Raw genomic sequence first — 10,599 nt, 5'->3', positions numbered from 1 at the left:
AGAGAGTATCTCAAACATTTATCTTCTTTTTTTGTAGGAGAACAAGCCCTCCCCCTGCAGACCCAATGTGTATGGGGGCAAGCCCACCCCCAACTTACAGTATATATATCAACTCCAAGATCTCCATGCCTCGGAGAAAAGGAAATATTCTGAGGAAAGGCCATCTCAGATTGGTATATGTAAGTCAGTTTTTTGGCCATTCAGTCTCCATGTTTCAGGACTTGGTGTATCCATAACATTTCAAATGGTTACCCCAAAAAAGTGAGGCAAAAATCTGGACATTCCATATAAATCTGGGTAGTTCAGAGGTATGGACCTTTAAATATTCTCTCAGCAGCATTTTATTATTCAATGTGTGAGCTTTCACTACAGATCAGGCAGTTCTGTCTATGTTGTTGGCTGCTGAAATATTTAAAAAAATATAAAAAAATATGACAACCTCACTTAATACACGCTGTTTAAACAGAGTCAAATATTAGCTGTTGTGTTACCCATTATGTAAACTTTAAGCAGATATCCTTTAGTAGTCAATCTCAATGTCAATCTGCTGGAGGCAGTATCTCAACAGATAGCACAAGCATACTTACTTTTGCTGGTAGAAAATCAGAAGCCTTTGGGCTCTGTTCCCACCTTCAGTGCTTGATATTGCAGTACATCATACAGGGAGTGCTGCACTTCTGAGTGTGCCATCCCTCATATGAGATGTCAAATTGACGTCCCATCTGCTTGTGTTGGTGGTAGCACAGGTAGATGTAAAAGGTTTAACAGCACTTATAAAAAGTGGAGGAAGGCCCCCAATGCCCTGGCCAAATTTCCCTTATTCTGTATGAATACCACCTCAGGTCTTCCCTGAAAAGAGGCTGCTGGCGTAGTAGGATTAACTTGGTCAACAAAACATAAATAAAAGTAAATAGCTTCTAGCTATTAACATAGCTATGAACTGGTAAAATAGATTCCTAGAGGTGCCCCTCAGTTGCTCCTAGAGAAAAGAGAAAAATTGGAGACATCACAAATGTTTAACTGTGTTAGTGCTAAAATGCAAGTTAAGTGACTATCAGAGTCTTGCAGTCTACACCAAAGCCAAGTTCCAATGATCTAGTTTTCACTCATTCATTATTTCTTATCTGGTAGTAGCCATCCTTGGATTTAAATGAAGTGCTAAGCAAGTCTCCAACTGTTCCATTCTCTCTTTGTCAGCTCTTTACCATATTCATTTTCCAAAACTGGGAGATGCTGTAGTTACTGCTGGGAACAGTGCTTCAGTTGCTATACCATCCTGTTACTATTTGCTGTATTCTCCATACCTCTCAACCTCTTAGCAGAAGAAACGTGGACAAAGCCTGAAATAATTGAAAGACAAAGGCCCAAAACAGGGACAGATTTTAAAATATTTCTCTCATAAACTTTGAAAGTTGCTAGAATAACATGATCTGTGTTAGCATGCATTTTCTGAAGGATATGTAGCCTTTAAACTCAACTATATGTCATTATTTATTGACTTCAGTTCTCACTGATTTGCCAGAAAAACACAAATTTTATGAGGAACAGACCAACGGTATGAAGTAAAAATCTGGACAGTTGAGAGGTACGGACTCCTCTGTGTCCTTTTTCCCTTGTGAAGTAAAAATTAAGAGTGTGGTAGATTCCCAGATTTCAAGTAAGTATTTTATATTTCTGAATCTTGAAATGAAGTAGGATGCAGCATTGTCTTTAAAACCAGTAGTGTACTGGGTGTTGTAGTTAAGTGGAGTAAGAAATAGATAGTGCTACATGTTGTGAAACATTTCTTTTCCTCTGTCAGCCCTCTCTTTTTCCACTTCATTTTCCTACCTATTAAGGTGTTTATTTTATTATTTATTATTTATTTTATTTTACATTTGTTTACCGGGATAGTCCGACTGGATACATGCCCATTTTCAGTGGAGGCCCAGGGAGAAAAGCTCCACAAAGACAAACTTACATGGATTACACAAAAGTTAGCAAACAATTATAAAAACAAAGTGATTATATACAATGGGTTAGTAGTGTTCTCTAGTAGGGACTCACAATTGTCATGGACAGACAATTAAAAGTAAGAGACATCAGATTGGTTTAGAGTGGAATCATGAATATCTTACCCCATCCTCAATGAAGCCAATGAGAAGATGGCCATTTCCCTTTCCCCTTTGCTTAGTTAGCATGAAGTACAGTCTCAATATGCAGTATTGTGTGTCATATGGTACACAACTGACCTGCAGACATGTATCTCTGTCTCAGGAAGATATGCTGATACATTACTATTAAGATCCACCAGGTGACAGTCTCACAGTAGACCATCTCCCCTACCACACAATTGAAGAGAGATGCTATTCAATGTCTGGTGTTCTGTGGCTGACCTTTCAAAATTTAAGTCTTCTGAACCTACATCTATAGCTGGCCTTAGGCATAGGCCAACTAGGTGGCCACCTAGGGCACTGCTCTAGCAGGAGAGCTTTTCCAGTATTTACTTAGTGTAGGTAGACTAGGATGGGGGTACCGGGTGGTGTGGGGGGGGTGCCGTGGAGCCCTTTTCCCTAGGGCACCAGTTGACCTAAGGCCGCTCCTAAACCCAAATCTTTAGCAACATCTGACAACACAGCAGCAGTGATTTGGCCAGGCTGGTTTATTCCTGTGACTGTTTCTGGAAAATAAAAATAACATGATCATCAAGCAGCAGTCAACTAGTCACTGATATTATCACTCGTTGCATTAATTATGACTTAACAGTAAGGAGGAGTAGTGGGGGAGGGGTGCCTCATACCTCTCAACCTTGTAGCACAAGAAATCTGGACAAAGCCAAAATTAATGGGGGTACAAATGCCGAAAACTAGGGACAAATTTTAAACATTGTTTGTATAATCTTAGAAAGGGGTTCCTATTATATACTTGAAGAGGCGTTTCATCGAATGCCTCTTCATCGACCGTTAAATAATGAAAACACAAAACAGCGAACGGTCATATAAGCGATTTCTTTCCCTGGGAAAGAAATCACTTGACCACCTCTGTTACTTTTTCGTTTTCTCCACTGTAGTGCGATCTCGGAGTTGGTATATTTAGTTAGGGGGTGGGGGGACAGAGCCCCCACATTGGGGTGTGTGGGGGGGCGTAGCCCCCCCACTTTGTATTGTTCGTAGTGATGTGTTTTTTGTTTAGGGTAAGCGATTTCTTTCCCAGGGAAAGAAATCGCTTATATGCACATTCACTGTTTTGTGTTTTCGTGGTTTATGGGTCGATGAAGAGGCGTTCGATGAAACGCCTCTTCGAGTATCTAATACAGACCCTTAGAAAGTTGCTAAAATAAAAGATTTTGTGTTTCCATGCATTTTCTGAAAGATATGAAGGCTGAAACTTAAACAACTGTCATTATTTAATGAATTCAGTCTTCAATGATTTGCCAGAAAACCAAAAGTTTATTAGGAACAGACCTAAAATATGAGGCAAAAATCTGGACATTCTGCAAAAATCTGGACAGCTGAGAGCTAGTGCTGTGCTCACTGTTGACAGCAGGGAGAAACAGTATTTAAGATGGGGCCTAGAAATGGGATACATACAGCACATTTCTCAACCAATTATCTGAAGAATCATGAGAACAAAACATGAAAATCAGAGATGTTTTTTAAGCTGTTGGCATTGTTAGTTTCAGCATTGACAAGTGGGGGGGTTGTAAAAACACTCATTTTTCTTAAGAATAACTGACCTGTAATCAGAACAACTGATGTTATTTTTTTGCTGTAATACTCTTTGTTCTATTAGAAAATTATACACTATAGTTGAGAAAGATAAACATTCTGACATGAAAAATTAAGAGTATCCTTGAACACTAGGGACAGCTGAGAGGGATGAGACATATCCTTTAGCAGTAAACTAGATTATAACATTCACATAGCACGTACATACCTGCCCAAGCAGAATTAAAGCACAAAATAAAAAATGTGTGCAGTGTGGGAAGGGAAGAGGAGGGCCTTGGCTTGGAATGCTGGGTCAGATTACAACATAAACCAGGTTAATACATTCTGCTCAGTTCTTGATGTACAGATAGTTGAAATGTACTCCCTTTCCTCTGCAGCTGTGAACATTATGAAAAAATAGTAGCTATAACGATTTACAAGTCAGCATTTTATTTTAGCTGTAGAAACTATATCTGCTTTTAAACCACTTGAGTGTGGGCAATGCATACGTTGAGAGCTGTGCATTATGTGCTTGGAATTTAACAGGGAAACACAGGCCTTGCACTTGAAAAAGACTAACCGCATCTGAGATATTCCATATTTTAGTGACTTTTGTGGAAAACCTAGTGCCATAGCCATACATTTTCATCTTTGTGTGTGTTCTGCAATGGCATATTGTAATATCTGAACTTGGTAAGTAAGCTCAACAATGCTTTAAACCAGAATTAGGGTCAGCCTGATTTGGGGGGGGGGGGTCAGATGTGACCAACATTCTTGACATTCATTTTAGCAAATGCCTCACATCTTTCAGAGAGCTTTAGAAGCTCAGAATGTGAGACCAGATAAGAACCATTTTGGCCCACCTAGTTTGCCTATTTCTAAATTACATAAATTACAGATTTTACTTAATAAACAGTCTATTTCTCCTTTTTATAATAATTTCATTGTGTCTTTCCATGCATTCTTGAATGATGCTACTATTTTTGACCCTATTATCTCATAAAGAAGGCTATTCAAATTAACCATAACCCTTTATGTGAAATAATAGTTTTTCATTTCTCCATTGAACCATCCACTTTGTAAGTTCAGCTTATGTCTTTTTGCTGTCATCCATCTGTTTTTCTTTTTTAATCTGGCACCAATGTGTACTTATTTTATTAAGGCACTTAAAATATTAGGATTTGTTTAGCATTCAAATGTGGGAAGACATATGTAAAGGGAGAGAGTTTAGAAGTGAGAAGCTGGTAATGAAATTAGGGAGAATAAACTACAGGATGGCAGTCGAAACACATAAATGTTAGAGAGGTAATAGCAGTGATACATGCTTTGAAACCTTAAATTATGTCTGAATGAAAAATTTGTTGGATGATGATGCTTACAGGGAAGTTTCTCACAATGACACTTTTACAGCATACTGGAAAATTAATTGTGAGCTTAAAAATATAGTTTTACAGGGTGAACGATTAAAAAATGGAGTTTGATTATATGCCCAACACTAGGCCAGTCATTGCTGGAATTTTTGGAATTCCAAAAATTCACAAAACCTAGACAACCCACCCTCAGGCCAATAGTGGATGCTAAGAGTAGTAAAACCTTTTATATAACAAAATTTTAGACTTTCTGATAAACGAGTCAGTGGTAAAATTACCGTATGTCAGCAAGGACTCTTGGCATTTTTTGAGTCAAATCAATAATGTTGAGTTCGGCTGCAGCATAATATTTGTAACAATAGATGTTGTTACTTTATTTTGTTATTCCTCATAAATTAGGGCTTAGTTGGTTTGAGGAACAACTTGGCCTAATAGGGGACTTGCAACAGGAAAAAGTTAATGTTGCAGTGGCCCTTATGAATCTTATACTTAAGAACAATTATATTTTTTTCAAAATTTCAACAAGTTACAGGAATGGCAATGGGGGGCAGTTTGCACCCCTGCCTTTGCCAATCTGGTGATGGCATATTGAGAGCATCAATATGTCTTTAATAGTGTTTTCAAAGATTCTTGATTGTTGTACACATGCTACCTAGACAAAATATTTATTTTCTGAAATGATTAGTTTTTCATTTCTCTCTTGAACCATCCACTTTGTAAGTTCAACTTATGTCTTTTTGCTCTCATCCATCTGTTTTTCTTTTTTAATCTGGCACCAATGTGTACTTATTTTATTAAGGCACTTAAAATATTAGGATTTGTTTAGCGTTCAAATGTGGGAAGACATATGTAAAGGGAGAGAGTTTAGAAGTGAGAAGCTGGTAATGAAATTAGGGAGAATAAATCACAGGATGGCAGTCGAAACACATAAATGTTAGAGAGGTAATAGCAGTGATACCTGCTTTGAAACCCTTAAATTATGTCTGAATGAAAACTTTGTTGGATGATGATGCTTACAGGGAAGTTTCTCACAATGAGACTTTTACAGCATACTGGAAAATTAATTGTGAGCTTAAAGATATGGTTTTACAGGGTGAATGATTAAAAAATGGAGTTTGATTATATGCCCAACACTAGGCCAGTCATTGCTGGAATTTTTGGAATTCCAAAAATTCACAAAACCTAGACAACCCACCCTCAGGCCAATAGTGTATGCTAAGAGTAGTAAAACCTTTTATATAACAAAATTTTAGACTTTCTGATAAATGAGTCAGTGGTAAAATTACCGTATGTCAGCAAGGACTCTTGGCATTTTTTGAGTCAAATCGATAATGTTGAGTTGGGCTGCAGCATAATATTTGTAACAGTAGATGTTGTTACTTTATTTTGTTATTCCTCATAAATTAGGACTTAGTTGGTTTGAGGAACAACTTGGCCTAATAGCGGACTTGCAACAGGAAAAAGTTAAGGTTGCAGTGGCCCTTATGAATCTTATACTTAAGAACAATTATATTTTTTTCGAAATTTCAACAAGTTACAGGAATGGCAATGGGGGGCAGTTTGCACCCCTGCCTTTGCCAATCTGGTGATGGCATATTGAGAGCATCAATATGTCTTTAATAGTGTTTTCAAAGATTCTTGATTGTTGTACACATGCTACCTAGACAAAATATTTATTTTCTGAAATGATTCTTTGTCTAAGCCCCAATAATTTTAAATTATATTAATAATACAACAAATTTCTTGAAATTAATTGGTAGATTTGATTTTGATTGGATTTCATATTTAGATGGTGAGCTCACAAAAATATCAACAAGGCTCATTTTACATCTAATATTTTTTGCAAGAGTATTTTTTCTAACAGTTAATTGCATTACAATAACTGGAATCTGTACCAGCAGAAAAAAGCTGTCGTAAAAGGGCAAATGGTTCGGTTGGCACAGATGGTATCTAATGATAGCATGTTCCATACTGAATGTGAAATTGTTATTGATATGCTTTGTAAAATGGGATACCCTATATCACTGTTACAAGAGATTAAGTGTGAGGTTGCTGTTAAGAGACATAATGGTTTTTATAGTCTTATTTTAAAGAATGACAATAATTTTCTTGTGGATGGTCAATCAGTGGTACCTAGTAGGAAAAATGGGTTCTACAATAATTCAGAATTATTTATAATGAATTTTACAGTGGACAGTAAGGTTATAATGGAATGCCTTTTTCAGAATTAGAATATGTTTCAAACCGATGTTTCTAAGATGGGAAAAGTAGGAGACAAGCCATATATTATTTATAGAAAGGATCAATGTTTTAAAAATCTACTGGAACAGGGTTATCAAAAAGAAACTGTGTCTAAAAAGGTTAGTATGTTTAAATGTGGCCATTGTAACCAATGTAAATATATTAAAAATGATGATAATTTTAAAGTAAAAGGGATATCTTTTAAGGTTACTGACCACTTGTCCTGTGATTCAAGCCAAGTGGTTTACTTGGCATGTTGTGAGTCATGTCCTGTGTTTTATGTAGGAATGACTAGCAGGAAGTTAAGAAGCAGGATATATTGGCATACCACAGATATCAAAAATTGTAAAAAGACTAATGCTCTATTTAGACATATTGAAGGTAATAAAGAGCATGTTTTTAATTTTGTAGTACTGGACCAAATACTGAAAGATCTCCGGGGCAACATAGTGGGCAAACATTTGTTTAAGAGTGAATTAAAGTGGCAATTGAGATTGGATGCTACGTGTTTCCCTGGCTTGAATGATTCTGTTTCAATTTCTTCTATAATAAAGTTAAAACATCTCACTACTTGATTAGTAAGGGTGGTGAGTAATTTTATTTCATTCATTGAATTGGTTTCATTATTATTGGAGTTGCTGGGTCATGTGATGTTTTTTCAATTATATTTCAATGAATTGTTTATGTGGTATTGTAGTTCTGATAAAGTTCCAGTAAGCAAGAAAGGAACGAAAGCGCTTAACTGAGTTTTTATTAACCGTGTTGTGACAGTATTTTGTTTCCAACCATTTGTTTAGCACTGCAGGAGTTTGGGGTCATCTTGTTTATGTTTTTCCTCTTCAGACCTTTGCTTTCGGAGTATTCTGCTGAAGTCCCAGGTTGGGGATGAAAATGCTGAATCTTATTTTGGAATAAATGTTTTTGTTTGTACCCATGACAGTGTGTGACCAGTTTTTTTCTACCTCCAGGATGTTACTTCGTATTTGGTTTGTGGTTTTGTTTAGTACACCCAGTTCTTTCTTGTTTTGTTAGTAGATGCATCTTCTATAGGGTGCAGTATCCTAGGAGTGAAAAATGATGACTGCAAACACAAGGTATATATCATTGCTATCTGCTTTAGATTTCAGTATATTTCAATAACATTTTATATATATGTCAATTTTTATATTGTTTCTCTACTCTGAGGACTTTCTGATGAGGAACAGGAAGATTAGCAGCCCCAGAGTTCTTCAACACTTTTTCCCTCTGTAATTGTTTAGGAAAGGTCTAATGATGGCAATGTGGATGGCTCACAGAGAAAATATGATGACCCATCTCAGCTGGAAAACAAAAGTTATGTACTTACCAGGATAGATCTTTGTTGTCTGGTTCTATTCTTGCGCAGTGAATGGGTTATTGGATGAATCTATGAATCTGTAATCTGTCTAGTATTCGACTTCAGACACTCTTGGACTTTAGGTCCAAAGCTCAGGTTCCTGCCCTTACACAGAATTCCCTGTAACTAGTGAGTTACCTCAGATTGGGTTTGCCCATACCTTTCAATAAAAACTGCCGTGACTTTCTAAAAAAAAAACTCACAGAAGAAACCTACTTCCTGGTCTGGAACTCGAAGAGTACATGACCAAGACTTAGGAACTAACAGTGCAGTCACTCCAGGAACAAAAGAAAAACAAATGGATGGAGAAAGTGGGGGGAAGTTGAGGAAGGACTGAAACAGACAACACAGATCTATCATTATGGTAAGTACATAACTTTCGTATCTGATGTTGTTTTTTCCTTCTATTCCTCAAGCTAATGGGACAGAGTCCTCAGATACTATCAATGTTGGGAGGTCTCAGGGAAAGATATTGTGGAGGATAGCTGAACCAAAGGAGGCTCTAGATCTGATCTGTAACTCCATCTTGTAATAAGATATGAAGTTACAGACACTGGACCAAGTAACTGCAACACAAATGTCATCAAGTGATACTCTGGAGAAGAAGGCAGGGGAGGTAGCCAATGATCTAGTTGAAGGAGCTTTAGGTGATTTAGGAAAGGATAACCCCTGCTCCTTATAAACACATGAAATACAATCAGATAATAGATAAAAAATAATCACTTTAGACACCCCTTTTCCAATTTGGCTGAAGAAAAGGAAGTAAACTATTGGGGAACAATGAGTATTTTTACTCCACAGTGCTTTTTGCAGGAACTTCAAGATGACAGCAGTGGGAGGATAGGCATAAAGGAGATGGAGGGGCCAGGTGTGGGTCAGTTCATCCCTTGGGGACTCCCTGTCCTGGGGGATCAGGGCAAAGTGCCTGCTGCATTTTGTGTTGGAAGGGGAGACAAAGAGATTGCAGTATGTTTGGCTCCACTGGCTGAAAATCTGATCTGGCACTGTTAGATTGAGGGACCACTCATGAGAGAGGAGGACAGACCTGCTCAACCTGTCTGCTAGAAAACTGGACTTCCCTGGTATGTGTTTTGCAGTAAGAAAGCTGTGAGAAGACATTGCCCATTGCCAAAACCACATGGTTTCCTGACAGTTTTAAGATTGTGTTCCTCCCTGTTTGTTGATGTACTATACTACTGACATATTGTCTGTCTGTATGGAGCTCACATCTCTTGGAAAGGAGTCCTAGAAAACCTGCAACACTAGTAAGACTGCCCTCATCTCCAGGACACTGATGTGAAAACTAGCCTCTGAAGGGGACCAAGTGCCTTAGACAGTCTCCCCTAAGAAATGCTCTCTCTCCAGCCTAGTTAGGAAGCACCCATGGTCACTGTAGCCTGTGCAGAATGAAGAACAAAAGGTTGAGCTTGAGATACTATTGGAGAATCTAGCCACAACTGAACATGAGTTTTGCAAATCTTTGTGAGAGACACTGGGAAATTCATGGGCTGGCATCTTATTAACTGTTGTACTGAAAGAGTCCATTGGAGTACTTTCATACAAAGTTTGATATGGGCGACTAAGATTATGGTGGCTGCCGTCAAGTTGAGGAGATACAAAATCAATCTTGCTGGTGGCTTTTGATGGGTAAATACTGATACTGATTGTTGGAGTGTGGTAGTCCTTGATTCTGGTAGCCTGGCTAGTTGTAATGTTGCATCCAAGTGCACTCCAATGAACTTTAAAGCTTGAACAAGTTGAAGTTTGGACTTGGCCATGTTCTTAGTTTTCCCTAGTTGTGAGAAAAGTTGGAGCAAGGAGTCTCTGGCTCGGAGAAGAAGATTCCTAGTGAGGGCAGTTATGAACCAGTTGTTCAAGTATGAGAGCACCTGGAGCACTCGCAGTCTGAGATGAGCTGCAACCACTG

Source organism: Protopterus annectens, chromosome 13.part0 (assembly GCF_019279795.1).
Source record: "Protopterus annectens isolate FY-2018-M chromosome 13.part0, PAN1.0, whole genome shotgun sequence".
NCBI classification, from domain to species: Eukaryota; Metazoa; Chordata; order Ceratodontiformes; family Protopteridae; genus Protopterus; species Protopterus annectens.
This window is presented reverse-complemented; position numbering follows the sequence as displayed.